General features: G+C 45.2%; 1 protein-coding gene across 3 annotated transcripts in view; it reads left to right on the top strand.

Moving 5' to 3' along the window:
* The window catches only part of LRFN1 (leucine rich repeat and fibronectin type III domain containing 1), a 708,919-nt gene that overhangs the window by 447,475 nt on the left and 238,280 nt on the right, over positions 1-23,164 (top strand). For 2 of the 3 annotated variants that reach the window (XM_085624961.1, XM_085624960.1), the window contains exon 4: positions 351-434. The exons of the other annotated variant lie outside the window; for it this stretch is intronic. The gene's annotated coding sequence lies outside the window, so the exon portion shown is untranslated. The remainder of the gene's footprint in view (positions 1-350; positions 435-23,164) is intronic. 3 annotated transcript variants of the gene reach the window in all.

The following is a 23,164-nucleotide window of genomic DNA, read 5'->3' as shown; positions in this document are numbered from 1 at the left end:
CTACTGCCCCTTCCATGTTCAAAACATGAATAACTGGCTGGTGTGCTTGCTTGAGAAACATGACAATCCTTCCTGCCACACACAAATACGCTGAGCTTGTCTTTGGAGTCACATGACGCGTCATGGTGACAAATAATCTAAAATTGTTACAAGCTTACTTCTAGAGCATTCTCTTTTACTGAATATAGTAAAGGTTTGAGCTACAGTGTGACTGTGTATTACTGAAAATATACATTTTGAAACAGTTGTTTTATAATAAACCTCAAATCTCTACATGCGCATTCTGTGACAGGATATCCTGTGTAATCTGGAGTAATACAACTTTAAAATAATAATTTGCATATTCACAGTGCTTCCAGATGCCGGCTTGGACCTTGGAGCACTATACAGAAGACACACACACAGGAACAGTCTGCTGTGATTGCATCAAACAAGTGAGTTTTCATTTGGTAAATGTAAAAGGAAAAAGAGTGCATTTTACTGACAATTTCTTTAACTTGGAGGATATATTGTTCATTTAAGATGTACCTTAAGATGAAAGACCAAAATATTTGTCCTTTATGCCATAATTTCTTTGGCCTGCCTGCTCGCACATGCTGACAGACGTTGCCCCCATTCCACTTCTTCAGTGCTCTGAGGGACTCACCTGTGCTTCTAGTTGTCGTCTCCACTTCAGTGCTAGGCTGAGTCAGAGAATGTCTTTGGTGTGGGGGTCTTGGGTACCCAGGTGGCCACATTGTGAGCTGCAGGTAGTGCCACAGGTTGTATTGAGAGGTCTGACTGACATGTCTGCAGTGCCTCTCACCGAATTAGGCTTCTCACTCTCAGTCAGTCACCATCACCTCATTAGTCGGTCCTCACTCTCACCCTGAGCTCTGTGGGTCTCTGATTAGTGTGTGGGCAACCTGGTGATATTGTGTGCCTCTACAGGGCACAAGTATCCCCGCAGCCGCAAACATGTATGGAGGTGTCTGGGGTTTAAAGCTGTCGACACTAAGGTGTCACGCAAAGGTGGCTGGCGTCGAGATTGATGATTGACATGGTCACTATCAATCAATCATGTCCTGGAGTAGGAGGGGAAGGTGGCAGGACCCAGGGAAGAGCCATGTTAGGTTGCTCATCTATGGGTGGCACTAGCAATAAAAACATGCTGCAGTGCATTGCACTAACTGGGGTTGAGGGGTCTCAGCAGTCGGAACAGCCCTGGAAGACAAGCTAGCCATCTGCTAGTTAGGCCAAATTAACTGCGGCACAAATGTGCCCAAAATAAAAAACAAAATGTGCCGCTGGATCCACATGAAGCTGGGTCCACTGTGTTTGCCCGTTTTTATTTTATTTTAGTAGTAGCCCCAGGGTCATGGCAGGATGGCCATGACCCGGGAAGCCAGGCATCATCCACACTCACAATTGTTTTTATTTTTTTTATAAAATGGTGCAATCAATATGTGGTGGATGCTCTGACGTGCTCAGCTTGACTTTGGTGGAGATTTGCCTCGTTGACACCCGGGCCGAGTTCATTGCTACATTTCATGTAAGGCGACACCCCTTGCCCGGATCCACATGGGGCTGTCTGTAATAATTATGGCCGCTGACAGATGACATCACATGGTTGCTAATCGGGCTCAACCTCATTCACATGTGGGTGCTTTCGTGAAATCTGACCCCCAGGAGGAGGAACCGCCATGAAAACCACGGCGGAGAGGAAACTTGTAATATGCTTGATGGGACCAGGGTCGGTCCCGCTAAGCATATTGATGCCTCCTGACCACCGCAACACCACCAGGAACCCTGGCAGCGGACAGTGGTGGTTTGACTGCCCTAATCGTAATGGGATGGTCGAGAGACTGCCTCCTCTGTGCCCACACAAGTCTGGTGGTCCGTGGACCGCCAGACTCTTAATTAAGCCCTAGATGTTCTGAATTTTGTATCCTCTCCTACTCACTGCACAGGTCACACTCTTGACCCGGTTCTTATGAACCACGCTTTCTTTGGAGTAGGAAATTCTCGCCCACTTTCTTAGTTGGACCGATTTGTGGTCCCTTTGCATACTTAGACCCTCAAATTGTTTCAACACCTTTTCAGGTTATCTGTCTCTTATGGTGTGCCCCCTGAATTTCGAATCAAAGATATCAATGGGACAGAATATCAAGGACAGAATACAGGGGCGGCTCCTTCGTTTGAGCGGAGGAGCATCACCCCACTTAAAAATCCCCCCAAAGCCCCAGAGATGAAAAATAAAATGGTAATTAATTGCCATTTTGTTTTCATCCCCCGTCCTGAGCTGAGCATCAGGATGGGGGCTGGGCCGCTGCTAGGGACAGCGGCTTGGGGGAGGGTAGGCTGATATTGCACTGTTTACAGTGTTCATGTCTTTTTGGCCGGCCGTCTTGTGACTGCCAGCCACTCATGCGCACTTTAAACTTCTCTAACCCGGCTGTCTTAAGACAGCTGGTTTAGAGCAAGCCAAAGCCTCCTGAGCAGTGTGGAGTGCTGAGTGAGGCCACTCCCACCAACCCTAGCGCTCCTTTCAAGCTGGTGAGAGCAGCAGCAGGATTGGCCAAGGGAGTTCCAGCATCCGGTTCATGTGTCGGTGAGAGTAGAGATCCAGAGCGAGGACGTTGCCAAGATCATTGAGTTTTATTTTATTTCTTTTATATTATTTTACACGCACATGCATGTCCACCCCCCTCTCTGTAGATGCCAGCCGCCACTGGCAGAATATCAGAAATTAAATATCAAAAAGTAAGTACGTCTAGATTTTCTATTACTGAATCCACATATTTGTGCCTAAGTGGTACATGTAACTTCAAAGTATATAAATGTGGAGTTAGAAATGGTAAATCTATACTTCCTTATATACACTTACCTTTGAATATTTTGTCCCCCGACATTCTGTCCTCGATATTAGCATGTCAAAATATTGTCAATGTCGATATTTAAAAGTAAAATTGCTCCTTATGTCTCAATCAAAGAAGGTTAGGTTTGTTGTTTTGTGTATCACGAATGAGAGTGTTTCATGCAGGTCAGGTGCGTCAATGATTTGATTATTATCACACTAGATGAAAAAAATAATTCGAAAATTGGAAAAAAAACAACGACAAAAACTAAGCAAGAAATACATTCCTAACAGTGTGGAAAATTAAACTCATAAACCTTACATTGCACTTTGCAATAGTGAGAAATGTATTCCGAACAACCCCATATCCTTCTCCTCAGTATTTACACATAACCCTGTCTGCACATTCTCAGCAGTCGATGGTCATTGGGCATTAGCTCATTTGCCCTCAGAAAAGTTCCTCACAGTATTATCTCCTTCTGTCCCTGGTTGACTCTAAAATGGGGGCCCGATTCACAGAAGTAATGTGAGACGAATGTCTAACTTTGTGACTTTCAGTATTCACAAAGGGCATTTACGAGTAGTAAAGTTAGACTTTTAGTCTAAGTTTAGACCAAAAGTCTAACTTAGACCTAAAGTCTAACTTTACTACTACTAAAGTTATATTTTTGCTCTAAGTTAGACTTTTGGTCTAAACTTAGACTAAAAGTCTAACTTTACTACTCGTAAATGCCCTTTGTGAATACTGAAAGTCATAAAGTTGGACTTTCATCTCAGATTACTTCTGTCAATCAGGCCCGGGATTTTATAAACTTGTATATTGTGCAAAGTGAGAGGTTTGGATTTTCGAGAGGGTTGTCGCAGCTACTTTGAAGGGCTGTGTTTTTTAACTAGGATCTCTATGCTTCTAGTTAGAAGCAGTGCCTTCTGAGTCCTCTCTGTCATCCTAAAATGGTGAATTAAGGTTGCCAGGGAGAATGGTGTCTTATGATGAGTGACCCTGTACATCAGGTAGCAGATTTTTTTATTTGATTCTCACTTCCTTGGGCAGTTGTTACTGACTAGAGCGATGTGAATTTTCTTGAAGAGGATTATTTGCATCTGGTCGAGATAGACTGGCACATATTTTTGTTTGGCCAAGTTGTTTTTTTGAGTGTTGCCTTAGATGTATTTGATGTTGGCTCTTTTTTGTCCAATGTTTGCATCTTTATGTCTATTTTTACGATAGTGTTTTTCTAATGCCTAAGTGTATATGTTATAGCTGTATAGGAATGGTGCTTGCCTCTTAAAGGTATTTTGAGCATTTGGTGTGTTTGCATGTTTCTTTAGTGTTTAGTGTTTAGTAGTAGTTAAGTGTTTCAATGTTTTCATGTAAGAGAGGGAGAGAGAAAAAGAGGCTGTCTGTATGTGCATGTACGCCTATGTGTTGTTTGAGACTATTTTGCACGTTTCTGTTGTGTGTATGTAATTTGAACTTCTGGGTGTCTGTGTGGGGGTTCCTGTATTACTGTATATCCGTGTGTGATTGGTTTGTGTCAATGTCACCTTGTGTTCTCTGTTGTGTGCCTGTTATGTTTCTGTTTGTTTGTAAGTTTGTCTATCTGTATAATATTAAAAAACAATTTCACAGTTTATCAGTCTTGAAAATCACTGGTGTTCCCGTTGCTCAATTTAGAGGTGGTTAATAACTCCACAAAGAAGAAATACTGAGTTGGCCTTGTCAGGAGTCAAACATGTGACCTCCAGGTCTCACCAGATGTCAACAGCAGCTACTTCGATCACTGTGTCACTTTGAGCCTGATTACTACTTTCGGCGGTGCATTTTATTTTTTCTATTGAGCAGTGGGCTGTATGCCACCGCTCCACTCCTGTACCGACGAAGGTCACCGCCGCCCACCACATTACATGTTTAAAGTGGTCTGGCAGGCCGGCGGCGTGGCGGTCCCAATGCTGTGCCTTACGAAACAGGCACCGCACAACAAGGTTCCTGCACGGCATGGACTCCAAGGTCCATGCTGTACAGTAACTTGGGTGCATGCCTGCATGCATCCCTATGTGAAGGAGGCACAGGGGGCCCTGTATGGCACCCTTTGTTTCCTCTCCGCCACAGTTTTCATGGATTAGGAACCTCCATGAGACCGCCGGCGGAGAAGAAACTCGTAGTATGCTTAGTGGGACCTCTTCGGTCCCGCTAAGCATATTGCTGCCTCTCCCAGCGGCTGCAGTGCCAGGGAGCGTTGTTTCCCTGGTGACATCAGTGGCACCAGGGTAGTCCAACAACCCACTTGTAATGGGGCTGGACCGCCACCATCGCGCCACCACAAGTCTGGCGGTCCGACTCGTAATCAGGCCTGGAGTGGGATTCTGTATACAGACTACATTTTTTCTTTGTTTCTGGGAGTATTTTGAGTGTTTCTATATGTGTGAGTCCTATTGCAGTGTGTACATGTGGGGTGATTTAATGATATCAATGGGTGCGAGCCGCATACGGCACGGCAGAATTTTAAAGGGTAAAAAAGTGCCTGCGATGATCACATTCAGACTCCTCCCTCCTCTCAGCCACCAAGGTGACACCGCATTTCATACCTGGATTAGTCCATGTGTGAAATTGGTGCTTTAAGGGAGAGATGCAAGGAAATCAAAGGTGATGCAGGATGCTGTTTACCTTCCCTTTGCTCTGTTTTAATACTGTGGCTATACCAGCATTGTAGTTTGCACAAGAGCGGGGAAGTAAATAAGACAGTGTAGTCTAGGAGACAAATCACACCAGAGTCTAGCTCCTCAGTGGAACTATGTTGTCCACACTAGGCCATACTACCTCTGACTGCACACTTCCCAATGGTCAGCCTCCATGAGGAGCTTCTCAACTTGCACCCCACCAGTCTCATGGATAAAACACCAACAAGTGTGTGCCTAATCTGGTGCTATGCAGGGGGAGAAATTGTTTATTTTAATTCATAGGAGGGTTCTGTATGGTAGAATTAGCCCCTCTGGGATGGTGTTCTATGGTTTTGTGGACCATTTTTTAGTGTTTACTTCCCTGATATTAAAACAACATTTCCTGCAACAAGTCCAAATCGGATGACTGACACAATATCATGGCAAACCATATCTTGACAAATATTGTGTCAAAAATATTTTTTACCACAATAGTGTGCTCCTATACTTATAATGATTTGTACAAGTGTGTTGGAAGAAAAATAAAATTGACTCTAACATCATCCAAAAGTAGATAAAATGTTGATTTTTTATCATAAATAGAGTTTAAAGAAGTAAATGTTAAATATTTGAATATTTAAATTTAATATAATGTAATTGAAATACAGTTCATATGAAGAAATATATGTATATAAATATTTGGTACTACATTTTTAAATTATACAATTAATATAACATAAAATGCATGTTTGTATTAATTATGTTACACTATATATGTGATTATATATCTATATACATTATATATATATATATACACACACACACATATATATATATATATATATATCATACATACAAAATAAACACTATAACACTATAAAACCATACAAAATATAAACAAATGAATAAGACAATATATTTTAGATAAAATATATAGTAATTAAACGGAGACAGTAACTAAATTAATAAGACTGAAAAATACAAAAAACGCAAGCCCAAAAAATATTATAAACATTCAAATATATTTAAACATAAAAAAATTATAAAAAAATAAACAAATAAAACAAGTAATGCTATAAAATCTATTTAACCGATATGATGAAAACTATTGGTCTTTAAGAATAATGAATATGCTATTCCTACTCTAGTTTATGCAACAGTAGGGAAAGCATTGCACTTGGAACCTGTTGGATGTCGGAGGAGTTTGATTTACAATGCCTACTCCAGTCAGTGCAACAGTAGGGAAAGCGTTAGACTTCAGAGGGGTGAAATGTTCTATTCCTGCTCCAGTATAAGCAACATTAGGCAGTAGCGGCTGCTACCGGATGGTACTGGTGGGAGGGACAGGGGGTGGAAATGAAAAAAAAAACATTTACTGCGGCCTGCCAGCCACCGTCTCTCCTCAGTCCTCTTCCTACTTCCTGTCTACAATGGCAGCAGGAAGCACCCGGGCTCCTAAGCTCCCCTAAGCCAATCACAACACTGTAATGCAGCGTTTTGATTGGTAAGAGTGCCGTGGTCGGTGCTCAGACGAGGACTAGGAGGATTTGCATGTTCCTCACAAGGCTGTGTAATACACCCAGATAGGGAACATGCAAAGTAAGCACTGTTTGGGGCCGGCCAAGCAGTAATGCGCACTTAAGGAATGCAAACCCCTCCTCCCCCTGCTCTGGCCAGCCCCGTCCTGAGAGCCACTGACTTCAATAGGAAAATAAAATGATATTAACGATATGTTATTTTCTTTTTCCTTTTGAGCGGTGAGGTGAGGCTCCTCCGCCTTAGCGGAGGAGCCGCCACTGACAGAAGAGAAAGTGTTGGACTTTGGAGGGGTGAAGTTTACTAGTCCCACTCTAGTCTGTGCAACAGTAGGGAAAGTGTTGGATTTCAGAAGGGTGAAATTTACTATTCTCACTTCAAACAGTACAACAGTAGGAAAAGTGTTCGACTTTGGACGGATAAAATGTACTATTCCAATTCCAGTCTGTGCAACAGTAGAGAAAGCATTGGATTTCAGGGGGCCTGAAATGTGCTATTTCCACCCCAGTCAGTGCAACAGTAGGGAAAGTGTTGGATTTCGGAGGGTTGACATTGACTATTTCCACTCCAAGTATCAATAGTAGGGAAGGTGTTGAACTGCAAAGAGGTTAATTTTACTATCCCTACTGCTGTCTTACCAACAGTAGGGAAGAGAGTTCGCATCCAACACATTGCATAAGTCAGTATTCCATACTTTTCTTAATTAAAAATCAAATAACAATAAATAGTTAATTGTTAATTATTACTTAACTAACTTCCCACCCTATACCCTTACACATCTAACAGCCCGCAAATAACATATTTAAAGAATAAACCAGTATTACATAAATTATATAATAAATATCAATTGTATCATTAAATAAAACGTATTAAATAATTATTTATTACCTGATTAACTTTCCACCTGAACCCAATTGCAAACCCAACAACCTGCTACAACAATACAAATTACTATTACAAATGCTTTAAAAATTCTAAATCACTAAAAATTACAAGCTATGTTGTAAAAACAATGAACAACATCCATATAAACAATAGTAATGCATAAAATTAATATGTCAGCTAAAACACATTAAAATCTTTAAAAACAATATTTTAACAACTATATTATTGAAAATGATATTAATAACTTCAAAAATATTGTAATTTTATAATTATATGACTTACCTCAAAAAACGATATTCTTGTCAATGACATTTGTCCATCACAATATTTATGTGTCACAATATTTAAATTCCAATATTTCTGTGTCCCAATATTTTTAAATCATTATTTACCAAAACACTGCCCAAATCCATGCCATCTTCCAGACCTTGCAAAACACATATACAATGGGCCTCATTAGGATGGCTGTTAAACTGCCACCGACAGGCTGTCGGTGGCAGCTCGACTGACATCCAGCAGAGCAGCCGGACCGCCGCATTTTGATGAGGTCGGTTGGACCTCATCAGTCGGATCGTATTCGCTACACGAGGGGCACTGCCTGCACAAGCACTGCCATAGTGATTACGAAGTAACTTTCAGACAGTCATTCCATGGAGGTCCGACGGGCAAGGAAAGGCTGTCACTAATGGACTTTGGTGGCCCCTTGCAGGGCCCCGACCTCCGTGAGCCTCTGGTTTGAGTTCTGGGGGGCACCTCTGGTGCCTCCAAACATCTTTACATCATGTGCCAGGTACCACATGGTGCATGCATGTTTAAAAACATCCCTTTTTCCATGGCGGCTTGTGCTGCCGCCCTTTTTGGTCCGCAGCACAAGCTGCAATGGAAAAAGCCATGAGTCCGACCGCCTACACGGCGGTCGCTTCATAATGTGGTGGGTGGGACCGCTGGGACCGCTGACTACTTGTCGGTCGGTCCCAATCCCACTACGATGGCGGTCGGATGCTCGTCTGACGGCCATCGTAATCGGGTCTAATGTGTCTTTACAAGTTCAAAACTGCCATACTTTGCGAATATGGGCTAGAGATTTAATTCACTAATGGGGGACAGGGGCGCTTTTATTTTTGTGCTGGGGCCTATTTTCTGTCCTATTCTGATCCTGCATAACAGGCGTTGTATACGAGCAGGATGGAGGATTCAGAGTTTCCAGTGACCCAAAGATACTGATCACACTGACCTACACAGCTTTTGTATTCGCAATAGATTAGGTGGGCATGCCTGCATTCTCTGTTGCTTTTCTTTCTCCTCCGGCTGCTGCAGATTCTCTTTCATGTGCCACGGCCTGCTTATAACCAAAAAGGCATCAGGGGCAGAGCAGGGGAAATATAAGATCCTCGTATCTTTTTGTGCAAGTGTGACCAGTGCAAGCACATTGATGGGTAATAGGAGAGAATGACTCTCTTCTTAGAATTTCAGGGTGGGTGCAGTTGCCTGGTAGAGGGGGGTTCTCATGTGGGCTGTTAGATTTAGAGGTAGGGGCCACAGGAATTCTAAGTATTCTTGCTTCAATGATCTCCAGTACAAGATGAGAGCTATGTGGGATCCCCTGCTGGCTGGATTTATATTTAGCATTTTATTGCTAAAAATTATTTAAAAATTAATGAGGGTATATGCTTATTAACTGTAATATAAATATTTCATTATATTAAGGATCTATGCATTCACTGTTTTGGGCCTGGGCTTGTGTTGAGTGTTTCATCAAGCAAATAAACACAAATGCACCCTTCCTTTCACACCCACATACACAAATATCACTTCAACTTAAATGCTGCTAAGTCTAAGTGAACACATGGGCTCTCTTTTATCTTCTTCACCCCATTCATGCTCATGGTGAAATATCACAGCCATCTTCCAGTCTGTCCTCGTTATGACCACAATCCAGTAAGTCATGAATGATGCAAGTTTTTAATGTGTGTTGCGCAATGGGTTAACGGCCTGCTTCAGACATGTACTGCTCCTGCCGACCATTGGCCATTTGAGTAGTGCCGTCAGAAGGAGGAGTCAGAGTGGGCATAATTCCACAGGCCTGTGCTTTTTGAAGGCCCTGCCTCTAGCTGCAAATTCTATTTATAGATTTTGAAGCAAGCCGGCAGTGTTAATTAATGGCAGGTAGCAAGATTTACACCATAACATGGGGCTAGATACTGACATGTGAGCTCAGCATGACATTTTGAGATATTGCCTGCTGACAGTCGCTGCTAGGGGTATTGTGCACAATAAAGGGCTTGGAGTCCACCCTTTCCTGACCTTTAATTGGGTTCATTGTCACTCTTCTTCGTTGCCTTCTAATTGGCCAGCGTGTGCTTGGCGCCACTTCCTTTTCTTTCTGTGGAGCACGAATCAAGCAGAGATTGCTTCCTCTTGATTAGGTCCCGTCTGCTGCTCGTGCTGTGTTTGAGGCACTATTTCTTCATCCCACCCCACTGCCCTCTTGTTCGTGCTGCTTCTTCCCCATCTCACTGAGCCCTTCTCTATGTTGCTTCTTATCGTTCCATCTATCCTTTAACCGTGTTGCTGCCCCAGTTCCCCCACCCCCTCTTGTCATCATTTCTTGCCCACTGCCCCTGCCCGCTCTCCCGTCCTTGCTTGCCCATCCTGCCTGCCCCCTCTTGCGCTGCAAAAAAAGTGCTATGACGCGGCGGTAGCTCTCTCTGCACCAAAGTGCTTTTTTCTAACTTTTAGCCATGCTGCACAGTCACGCTGCTATACAACATGGCTAAGTGATAATGGCAAATTCAATAGCTCTGGCATAGGCAAGGCCTATTGGCTTTACCAATGCTTGTTTTCCCAGGCCGTGCCAAAAGAGCTGACTTACCTCCTTCTTAGTTCATAAAACGAGTACCGTTTCCAACTACGCGTAGTAGCATCTATTTAAAAACCATTGAGCTGTGTGTCAAAATAATACGTTAAATAAAGCAACCACAATATGGTTGATTGCATCTGTGTGTGTTGGTGTCTATATCAGCTTAAATTTGCAAGTTTGTGAGTGCTGGCATTTGTACGAGTGCTTACTCGCTGCAAGGTGATGGGTTCTGTCCATGCATTTGTTTAAGAGTGTATTTATTAGCGTTATATGGATAGTGTCTGAAAAGGTGTGCTCCGGCCCATTTAGTATCTCGCAATTATCTACTGGAACCCACTCTGGTCAGATGGAACTTTTTACTTGCCCAAAAGCGTGGAGGGAAAGACACAATTATCAAAATTACTGTCCACAATTTGCCATAATCAAGGACTCGAGACTTAATCTCTTGGCTCTCTGGTTTTTATTATCAGCATAAAGATTTGCAGATACAAAGTCCTCAATACGAGGCACAACAAGTACATAGGCACTAACACAAAAGCTACTCTACGGAGAATCCGCATACGGCTAAAAATAACTAAAAGTACAATCTCTAAAAGCATGAGGTAGAACACTACCAAGCAAATGTCGATACTAGGGACACTGAACCATACCATCTCTGTCCCTACTCTGCACTAGGTGACATCCCTACTTAGCAATCCCTTGAGACCCTCATCGAATAAAGGTGTCAGAGTGAAACTTCCTAAGAAGTCTTCACTTAGAGAGCTTGGTCTAAGTTGCCCCCTCTAGCTCTTCGCCTAGCCTTCCTCTGCTCGGGGCTGCTCTGATCTGCCTCCACCCTCGGGGCGCTGTCCCTATTACAGAACCCCAAATCTCAGAACACGCCCTTTGCGCCTCCTCTTCTGCGGGGTCGTCTTTCAGTAAATTTCCACAGAGCGCTGTCCAGTTCCATCGTCCATCCCTTGGCCTTGAGTCCCAGACGCCATCCGCACTAGGAGTTACGATTGGCACATTCCAATACACTCCCATGTCTGGCTTTTACTACATAAGTCAATTTGTGAACAAAGAGCTTCTCTACTAACGAGCAACTGTCCTTGCACCTGGGGTGAGATCATGCAAAGCAGACATTCTTCACATCTTTTAAGTTGCAATTTACTACAGCCTAAAACCTCTACTGGAATAAATCCCTTCTTGGCCTATTGCCCTTGGCCAACATAAGAAAATACCAGGCCTTTCGCCTCAACGATATATGCGAATTCTGGCCACTACTTCGGTTACACAAGCATGTTTAAATCACAGTATTGACATTTACGTCTTTCTTTCATGTGTGGTCAAACTAAACAGTCTACAGACACGAAGTCTAAGATACACATTTCTAACACCACATTACTTTTCATGTAAGCTAAACTCTATACATTTCTCTAATACCTTTACAATGTGCTTGTACATAGCTGGCACTTCTATTAAAATCGATATAGGTTATACAATTCGTAATACATTGCACACAAAATACCTGAGTACACATTTGGTTATATGCGGGTGCCGACTAACAGTGAATATAACGCACCCCTACAATTTTCAAACTTTTAAGCGCTACATCAGTTCCCCCCTTTGATGACATCCGTCATCACACCATTACATTTCTCTTCTTTAGAACTGATTTAGACCGCGCTAGTCATAACTTTGCCATGTCGAACTCCCTCCAGTCTCTTAAGACTCTCATATTGCTGCTCCTGGAGCTTCGCCATCCTTTTCTCGTTTGCCTTAAGAGCCCTTTCAACCTTGCCTCCTTGATACCACTTCCATGCCTTCACGCATCCCCACAAACAAATCACGCAAACCACAGCAATGATAATCGGCTTCAACACTGATCCCAGAAATCCTCTTCCCAAATTCGCAAACCAAGTTCCCACTCTTCCAAATCCTAATCCAATCTTCTCCCACACATTCTCCTCCGTCAAATCCATAATCTCCTTGTGAATAGTCGTGATGTTGTCTATGTACTTCCCTATCTCCTTCGTGTTGTCTGGAATATATGTGCAGCATTCCTGAACCTTCAATAATTTGCAGACTCCGCCTTCTTTTGCTAATAATACGTCTAAAGCAAGGCGATTCTGCATAACCATATTCCGTATCGACAACATCTCTCCAGCCACCAACAACAAAGATCTCGCAGTGTTCATAGACAACTCATCAACCACAGTCGCCAACCTCCTGATCTTCACATCATTCAACACCACACCCATACTAGGTATCATTGCTCCGTATATGTCCCCAATCACTGCACCGGCGTTCGTAGCCCTACGTTTCCTAGACTGTCGCTTCGTCTCTAACAACTCCAAGTCCTCGGTGTGATAAATCTTCGGGAATATGATAGCCAAATAGCATATGCCATACCAATTCGCAGGTAGCCTGACATAAGCATTCTTCCCACATACATAATATACTGTCGGAATTACCTCTACTGGACCTACCATAAAATTCTTAGCAGAAGCTTCCACTGTGAAGGTCTGAGAACAAGTGCTATGTCCTACTGCGACCTTATCCGTATCGGATTGAGGCCGTCCAATACACAAATTCCCTCTCTGTACCTCATCTAACGCTATTGGTCCATAACTTCCCTTGGATCTGTGAGCTCTCTCCTCGTCCGTCCAATCTACTGGGCTATGTCCGGTGTGTCGTGTCTGGGTCAACTTTCTATACCTGTCCTCTACTTGGTCTATGAATTTCTTCTCTATCTCAGATAACGCACATGTCAGGTTATTCCTGTGAGCATGTGCCGTATCCAACTTCATAGTCGGTCTAAAATACTTCAGGAGTCTGTCCTCTTTCTTGTTAGAATCATATTTGTTCAAATGCTTGATTGCTGGAACTTCAGGAAGTACCGTGTCAAAATTTGAAAAGAAATACTCGAACTGTCTCCTGTCATAAAATAAACTGAGCAATAAACTACAAGAAATCCCATATGTCAATGGGAGATGATGATACTTGATACCCTCATCCACTGAAGCAGGCAACTGCATGCACACATAGCAATCCTTCACATCCATCGCATCAACATACTCATATAGCAACTTTGCATAAGCATTAAGCTTAAAATCACCCTTTGACAAATCCATGTGGAGTCTGCGATCATCCCTCAACTTCGATGTTCCCTGCTCTCTGATACTGACACCTCTCTGTTCTGGGGTAATAGGTGTGGGTGCTCCCTGAACCTTTCCCTCTTGCCTGTGAGCCACCATGTATGAACTTATCACTACCGCAAATATGGTGATTATCACAACTCCTACCAATGTGCCTATTACCAATTTAGCCCTACGATGTGGGTTTGCAGGATCTGCCATCTTTGGAATATACTCAGTGTCCAATACAGTCTCTGAAAGGGTAAGTCTCCTTCTCATTAGTGTCTTTCTCGTGAACTTAGGCAAACCTCCCTAACTTTTCTTCGTTCTATAACGGAAAAATCCCTAATTTTGTTCTTCTTCCGCTCGGATCTAGGTTATCTTCTTCTCTGCTTGCAACCTTCTCAAATCAATCTAACATAAGCGCTGGTCCCAACAGCTCCAAGACTCCTTGCAATATTTCGAGCTTAAGAATGATCAGTTCTTGTGGATCTGGCACAGTCGTGAACGTCGGGAACTCTAAATTGTCCAAGATCATACCTCGAATGACACTCAGGAATGGCGGACTCGGAATATGAATCGTCAAAATTCCTTCGATCTCCAATCCCGGAACCTTCAGCAACACTTCCACCCTCTGGAGCGGGACACTGTTGACCAATGTCATCGACCTCAACCTTCCCATGCTCGGTAACCCTGGCATCAGTCACTTGATATGCCCACTCTGGTGAAGCGTACTTCCGACTTGGCACTCGTGTTCTCTTGGACCTTCTCACACCACCTTGAGGATTCTCCTCGTCTCCTGATTCTTCTTCTGGTTCCTCCGAAACTGGTGCAAGGTCTGTGTCCGGAGCCAACCTCAGGTTTACCCGGTTCTGTCTTGCGGGCCAAACCCTTTCTGCTTCGGTAGCACCTCCGGTCTTCTCTTCAATACCCGGTGCACTGACCTCCTCTTCTTCGGCAGAACTTGATTCTGTACTACCCACTGCACCTCTTGCTCCTTCGCCGGTTTCTGGGTCAGTACTTCTTTCACGCTCTTCCCCAATCCGATTCAGTGCACCATCAGCCGCTTCAGCAACCCTTACAGCTTGGCTGGCCCTCTCAGGAGGCTCGGTCGGCTCTCTGGGATCTTGGTTCTCGAGAGGGGCTATATCTTCCACGGGTGCTGGAACTCTACGGGTATGAGAAGCATGCACCCAGTTCGGTAAACCTCCACACTTGACAGCTGTGTTCGTGACAAGAATCACTTGGAAAGGGCCGCGCCACCTAGCATCCAAACAACTCTTCCTCACGTGCTTTCGGACTAGGACCCAATCGCCTGGGTCCAAGTCGTGGCACCGGTCACTCGCAGCTGGAACCGTTGCTGTCTGCACCTGCTGAGACACAGAACGGACCACGTCAGCAAGGCCTTTACAATAGTCCAGGATCATATCATCAGTGATATTTATCAGAGCAGTAGCAGGTATTGCAGGCAAACGCATCGCTCTTCCCATGAGGATTTCATGGGGTGACAACCCAGTTCTTCTATCAGGCACACTTCGGAGGCTCATAAGGACCAAAGGCAATGCGTCAGGCCATTTCAGAGACGTAGACGAACACACTTTCGCCATCCGAGCCTTCAGAGTTCCATTCACCTGCTCCACTATCCCTGAAGCTTCCGGTCTATAGCTACAGTGTAACTTCTGATCTATATTCAAAGCAGCACAAAGCAACTTCATAACTTCGCTGTGAAAATGAGTTCCTCTGTCCGATTCAAAGGACGTCGGGAACCCGTACCTTGGAATGAGTTCTCTCAATAATAGTTTCGCTACTGTGAGTGTGTCACATCTGCGTGTAGGGTACGCCTCCACCCACCTGGAAAAGACACATACTATCACTAATATGTACCTCAACCCATTGCACTTCGGCATTTCGACAAAATCCAACTGCATCCTATTGAAAGGTCCCCCTGACCTCCCTATGTGGCTCAACGTCACAGCGGTTCTTTTCCCCACATTCATCTGTTGACAAGTGACACACCTCTGGCACACAGTTTCAGCCACTGCACGAAACTTCGGGTTGTACCAAGTCTGACGAAACACTCTCATCATGGCATCCCTACCCAGATGTACAGCACCATGTATCAACCTCGCCATGGGATTCAACAAACTTTCCGGCAACACCGCTCGTCCATCATTCGAAACCCATATATCCACATCTCCCTTCTCACATCCAGCTCGTATCCAGCTGTCACGTTCCTGATCCGAGACCCCTTCCTGAAGCTGTTTCAGTTCCTCCCATGAGTCTGCCATAGCTAACATCTGACCATACACCCTCTCCTCCCCAGTTTCCTCAATGTAGGTCTCAGTGAAGTTGCATCCCTGTTCTGCACAAAATCGGGCTACTTCATCAGCGTAGTTATTTCCCAACGAGACGAAATCATTTCCCTTTGTGTGGGCAGCACATTTAACAACAGCAATTTCATCTGGACCTTGCAATGCTTTTAACAGTTTCCGCACATGTTCACCATTTCTTATAGGAGAACCTGAAGACGTCATAAACCCTCTCTGGGACCATAGCTGTCCGAAGTCGTGAACCACACCAAACCCATACTGGCTGTCCGTGTAAATAGTTACACGGATCTTGTCGGCTGCCAAACAGGCACGAGTCAAGGCAATGAGCTCAGCTACCTGCGCGGAGTGTACTCCTTCTAAACAAGCGGCTTCAACCACACCCGTGATGGTGCATACAGCGAATGCTGCTCTCAATCGACCGACACTGTCTCTTAAGCATGAACCGTCCACAAAGAAAATCTCATCTGAAACTGGGAGCGGTTCATCGACAATGTCAGGTCTCGGTTTGGTGCATAGTTCAGTCACATCGAGACAATCATGGTCCTCACAATCTTCATTATCATCTATTTTGGGAACAGGTAACAGTGTAGCAGGATTTAAAACAGCACACCTCTTCAATGTCACATTATCGGCTGCAAGGATAACTTGCTCATAACGAGTCAGCCTATTATTCGTGAGGTGCTGTGTTTTAGTCCTAGTCATCAACAATTCAACAGAGTGCGGCACATGTACAGTAAGAGGATGACCCATCACAATGCTCTCACATCTCTCGATGCTGACACCTGTTGCCGCAACGGATCTGAGACATCCGGGCAACGCAGAAGCTACTGGATCTAAAGTAGCTGAGAAATAGGCAACTGGTCTACGGACACCTCCATGATTCTGGGTTAACACTGCTAATGCGCAACCTTCTCTTTCGCAGCAGAACAATGCAAATGCCTTGTTATAATCCGGCATTCCCAACGCAGGAGCGCTACATAAGGCTTCTCTCAGCCTCAGAAATGATTTCAAACAGTCGTCGTCCCATGGTACCGGATCACTTACATCCTTTCGCGTCAGCCGCTGTAAAGGCTTAGCTTCAAAGGAAAAGTTTGGGATCCACTGGCGGCAATAGCCCACCATTCCCAAAAACATTCTAACTTCCCTCTGCGTCGAGGGAACTGGCATTCTCAGAATCGCATCAATGCGATCTGGAGACACTTTCCTTTTACCCTTTTCAATTCTGTGCCCCAAATACTGTACCTCGGGTAAACAGTATTGCAGCTTGTTTGGAGACACCTTGTGACCGTTCTCTCCCAGGAAGTTCAACAACGCAATGGTATCGACCCTGCAAGCGTCTTCTGTCTCTGACGCGACAAGCAGGTCGTCAATGTATTGCACCAAAACAGAGTTTTTCGGCAACACAAGACCTTCAAGATTCTTCTTTAGGAGCTGATTAAAAATCGATGGGCTCTCCGTATACCCCTGTGGGATACGACACCATGTTAATATCCGATTCTCTAGCCTAAATGCAAAAAGAAATCTACTCTCTTCATGTAGGGGAATCGAAAAGAATGCCTGACACAAGTCAATCACTGTGAACCATCCAGCTTCGCATGGGATCTGGAACAGTATCACAGATGGATTCGGTACCACTGGACAACATGGAACAACTATGTCGTTTATTTTCCGCAGGTCTTGCACTATCCTGAACTTCCCACTTGGTTTCTGCAATCCCATAATGGGTGAATTACATGGACTACCCATGATCTCCACCAGTATTCCCTGCCTAATCATAGACTCAATCACAGGTTTAATCCCTGCAACTGTTTCAGGCGATAGTTTATACTGAGGTGTTCTCGGGAATTCTGCATTCGGTTTAACCTGTATTTTCACTGGTTCCACTCCCCTGACTAAACTGATCTCCTCTCCGCTTAAATCCCACACGTCAGACGACACTGACTCCCTCAAATCCTGTGGAAGCTCCTCCACTGTCAAAGCTGGGTACATTTCCACACACACCCGCTGATTTGCAACCTTAAAGGTCGCGTCATCATCCCTTGTCTGTACCTCTACTCCTTTCGGGGTACAGTAGATTGTGCAATTTAGCTTACACAACAAGTCTCTTCCCAACAAACAAACAGGACTAGAATCGCACACCACGAACTGATGTCGATCCCTAAAGTTTCCTATCCTGACTGGAATCGGTTCCGTTAAGGGGCTCACTAGCCTCTTGTTCGCCACTCCAACCACTTGTATGCATTCTCCAGAGAGGGCTACCCCCGGGACCACTGCTGACCTTATGGTTGACCTGGTAGCCCCCGTATCTACCAAAAAGGTAGTCGGGTGTCCATCGAGTTCTGCTTCCACAAAGGGTCCTCTCTGATCTACCTCTAGAATAGCCCTAAGTATGCAATCATCGTCCTGGCCTAGACTTAACTGCGCCAGCAAGTCTGCATCCCTCTCCTCTCCTACTTCGAACATGGGCATCTGCAAATAAGTCCGAGCTCCCTGCTGTATGTTCTGCATCCGGGGTGGCTGGGGAACCTGCACCTGCGAGACGCCGGTCCCCCCTTGCATCATTCTCGGTACAGTCACCGTCTGTACCTGTTCCGCCCCAGAGACCTGACCCATTCCTCCCTCCATCTGCGGCTGATTATAGGGGTTCAAGGGACACTCGCGCCTCCAATGTCCCACCTTGTGACACTGGTGACAAGCAGTCGTCTTCTTCAAGATCGCTACATCTATGCCTGTCCTAGGGTCCACGGGCCTCGGCCTTCCCTGACCCTGCGCGTTCTGATTCCCTGTCTGATAGTTTCCCTGTCTCCGCACCACCGGACCCCCATTCGGCGGTCCCTGAGCAGCTTGCATCTGAATGAGCAATAAGTTATCCTTCATCTTCTTGTGCTTGGACTCAATCTCATCCGTGCAGTACCTGGCGTACCGCAAGATCTCATCTACAGGCTTATTCTGCCAACAGATCAAATGCTGCTGTATCATAAGACTGACCTCGGGCTTCAAACCCAGCACGAACTTAGACACAAACTGTCCCATGTCCTTCGTTTCCAGCTCATCTAAACCACTGTACTGCTTAAAAGCCTTCAAAAGTCTCTCATAAAATTCATGTACTGTCTCCTTTGGCTCCTGCACTGTCCTGTCTATCTTCACCCAATCGATGTCCTGGGGTGAAACCTTCGATTTCAACCAGGTAATTACCTTATCGTACAGCCTCATTACCACGGGCGACGGACCATTTGTAACCAGGTTCCTGTCAGGCTCATAGTCCGGCCAATCAACAGCAATTTTACATGCGTTCCACAGATCTCCCGGAACCACGATATCGAATAAGGTGTTCAGGTCTATCCACAACACCTTCGAAATTTTAACGAAACGCTCAACTTGCTTGTACCACCACTCTGCAGGCTTCTCCCTGAGCCTGGGAAAATCATTCGTAAATGATGCCAAATCCCCCCTGCTCCATGGTACATGCACATATCCTCCATTCGCCACCTCTCTCAAGGGAAGGATCTTTACCTCCTGCAAATCTCCTTCAGAGCTCCCTCCTTTCGCTCCCCTAGAATTCTTTTTCCTAGCCCATTTCTCTTGCCATTTGTCAAGCATCAGCCATATTCTCATAGCTACAATCAGTTCCTTAGTATGTGACCTTAGACCAACAACTCTTTTCTCTTCCAATTCCCGCTCGGTACAATGCATCCTATGGTTCCCTTGTAATGCTCTAGTCTTGGACAGATCCACCCCATATTCTCTAGCCAAACCCGCCAGTTTCTCATGTGCCACTCGTGCTTTACGAGTCACATCTTTTGCTACAAAAAGCAATTCATCTGGAGTATATGTCACTACTCTCTCAAGAGGTAGATTCCCATATATTATTTCATCCGCCTCTGCTTTAAGTCTTACTACATCTATCATTCCTGCCTTCAAGGCCCCTTTCAACACCTGACAACTTGCTCCACGTCCCTCATCATACTCGCATTCCGGTTCCTGCTCTCTCCTTTCTTCTGGTGGTTCTATGGGAGCAGAATGGCTCGTAAAGGCAACTGGGGTTGTCCCCGCTCAGCCCATATTCCAGCTCATTTGCTTCTTTGGCGGTACCCATGACCCTAAATCTGATCTCGACTCCATCAGAGTCCTCGGCCTCACCGGTTTCTCGTCCTCTTCGCCCCTAGATGTGTCTGACACCGCTGCTAATGGTGTACTCCATTGTACAGGGCTTGGAGGTCGGGCCGTTGCCCCTTCCAACTCACTTTCTCCGCTTTCTCTCCTCGTTCTTTCTGTCACTCGTTCAGACCTCTCTCTTTCCTCTGATTCCGGACTGTATATTGACACAATCGGTCCAATGGTGACCGGTACCCTCAAGGCATCCGGTAACCTCATCTCTCTTTCAATCCTCCCACTAGCCTCAGACTGACCCTGTGAACTCGCAGTTTCAAACGAAACCAACCCTTCCACTCGGGTCTCAGGCTGGATTGTTACCCTCCTAGTTTCTCCCCTCTCACCCCACCTATCATCCGCTTCATCTGGATTATAAGGGGGTGGTCTCTCGTCTAGCAATCTTTGCAATACCCCATCATCGGAATCACTATCTTCCTCTTGTGCCTTCTCCTGTGCTTTCACATGGCGTATCCCTGTCGAATCTATTATCACGGGATACAGTTTCGCTTCCTCAATTGTCTGCACTCTCCATCTTTTCTCCGCTGCGTCCCACTTGGCATCCTGAAATGCCCTAATCGACTTCCTCATCCTCTCCTGACTTCTTCCCTTTTCCTTATCATGCGCTGCTCTAATCCACGCATGTAAGGCTTCGAACTGTGCTGGTCTTGGCAAGGGTCTTAAGGACCCCATCACCGTCTTCAGTTGGTACAGCACCGCTAATCTAAATGAGCCATACCTCGGGAAAGCTAATTCCCCTTCACCTTGTGTCATCTTGTGCCAATTCTCAATCCAAACTATAGTATGTAACCCCACATTCTGTGCCATGTAATGTGCCGGGGTATCCTCGGGAGGGGCTTCTTCTCCCCCACGAACAACCACATGCTTATCGCCTCTACACAACTCTCGCAAAGCCCTAAGGCACTTCATGATGAGCAAATTCGATCTCGCGCTCTATTTACTTCTTGTTCTCGAATCCTCCAATAACAGCGCGACTCACACCAACCGGCCTATCACAGCGCGACACTCTCTGACGTCACCTTCCTTCGCTCGCAGCAGTTCCCTTCTCCAAAACTCGTTTCACGCTTACTCACGTCCCATTCATACACTGAAATAACCAATTATGTTACTTCTCTGGCTGTCCGTCCACAGCCTCTGACTGTTCGTCCACAGTCTCTCGACCTTGTTGACCTCGATTGGCGCCCGTCTGCCCCCGTCCGGCCAGACAGGTCGCCTCTGATAGGTTACTAACACTCCGATCTGCACACCACAACCCACGACCAGCGTTAAGTTGCCATACACACACGCATTCGCTCCCCCTATCTCGGTCCAGGTGATCGATGGTACCTCACGATCTCCTTTGGGTGGTCAACAAAATCTATCTCAGGTGTCATTGTACACCACAATTCCCGGGCTGCGCGCGCTCACAGCCTGATCTCACAATCACATGACATACACAACAACTCCGCAAGACATCACACAACAAATCAACACCGCAATCTACAACATCTCATTTTCATACTCATTCCTGGAACTGCTGCTTTCGGCCGTGCTGCTACTCGCCGTCGATGCTCATCTGCTGCCGTCTGCTGCTCGCCATCTGATGATTCAGCATCACTTATCGTCTCTTGGGCCTCAAGGGTCACTTATCCTTATCTAATCTTCCCTCGCTATCAGTAAGAAACCATCCTCGTTTGCTACCAACTGCTCCGGCCCATTTAGTATCTCGCAATTATCTACTGGAACCCACTCTGGTCAGATGGAACTTTTTACTTGCCCAATAGCGTGGAGGGAAAGACACAATTATCAAAATTACTGTCCACAATTTGCCATAATCAAGGACTCGAGACTTAATCTCTTGGCTCTCTGGTTTTTATTATCAGCATAAAGATTTGCAGATACAAAGTCCTCAATACGAGGCACAACAAGTACATAGGCACTAACACAAAAGCTACTCTACGGAGAATCCGCATACGGCTAAAAATAACTAAAAGTACAATCTCTAAAAGCATGAGGTAGAACACTACCAAGCAAATGTCGATACTAGGGACACTGAACCATACCATCTCTGTCCCTACTCTGCACTAGGTGACATCCCTACTTAGCAATCCCTTGAGACCCTCATCGAATAAAGGTGTCAGAGTGAAACTTCCTAAGAAGTCTTCACTTAGAGAGCTTGGTCTAAGTTGCCCCCTCTAGCTCTTCGCCTAGCCTTCCTCTGCTCGGGGCTGCTCTGATCTGCCTCCACCCTCGGGGCGCTGTCCCTAATACAGAACCCCAAATCTCAGAACACGCCCTTTGCGCCTCCTCTTCTGCGGGGTCGTCTTTCAGTAAATTTCCACAGAGCGCTGTCCAGTTCCATCGTCCATCGCTTGGCCTTGAGTCCCAGACGCCATCCGCACTAGGAGTTACGATTGGCACATTCCAATACACTCCCATGTCTGGCTTTTACTACATAAGTCAATTTGTGAACAAAGAGCTTCTCTACTAACGAGCAACTGTCCTTGCACCTGGGGTGAGATCATGCAAAGCAGACATTCTTCACATCTTTTAAGTTGCAATTTACTACAGCCTAAAACCTCTACTGGAATAAATCCCTTCTTGGCCTATTGCCCTTGGCCAACATAAGAAAATACCAGGCCTTTCGCCTCAACGATATATGCGAATTCTGGCCACTACTTCGGTTACACAAGCATGTTTAAATCACAGTATTGACATTTACGTCTTTCTTTCATGTGTGGTCAAACTAAACAGTCTACAGACACGAAGTCTAAGATACACATTTCTAACA

This window comes from Triturus cristatus, chromosome 9 (genome assembly GCF_964204655.1).
Source record: "Triturus cristatus chromosome 9, aTriCri1.1, whole genome shotgun sequence".
NCBI lineage: Eukaryota > Metazoa > Chordata > Amphibia > Caudata > Salamandridae > Triturus > Triturus cristatus.
This window is presented reverse-complemented; position numbering and strand designations above follow the sequence as displayed.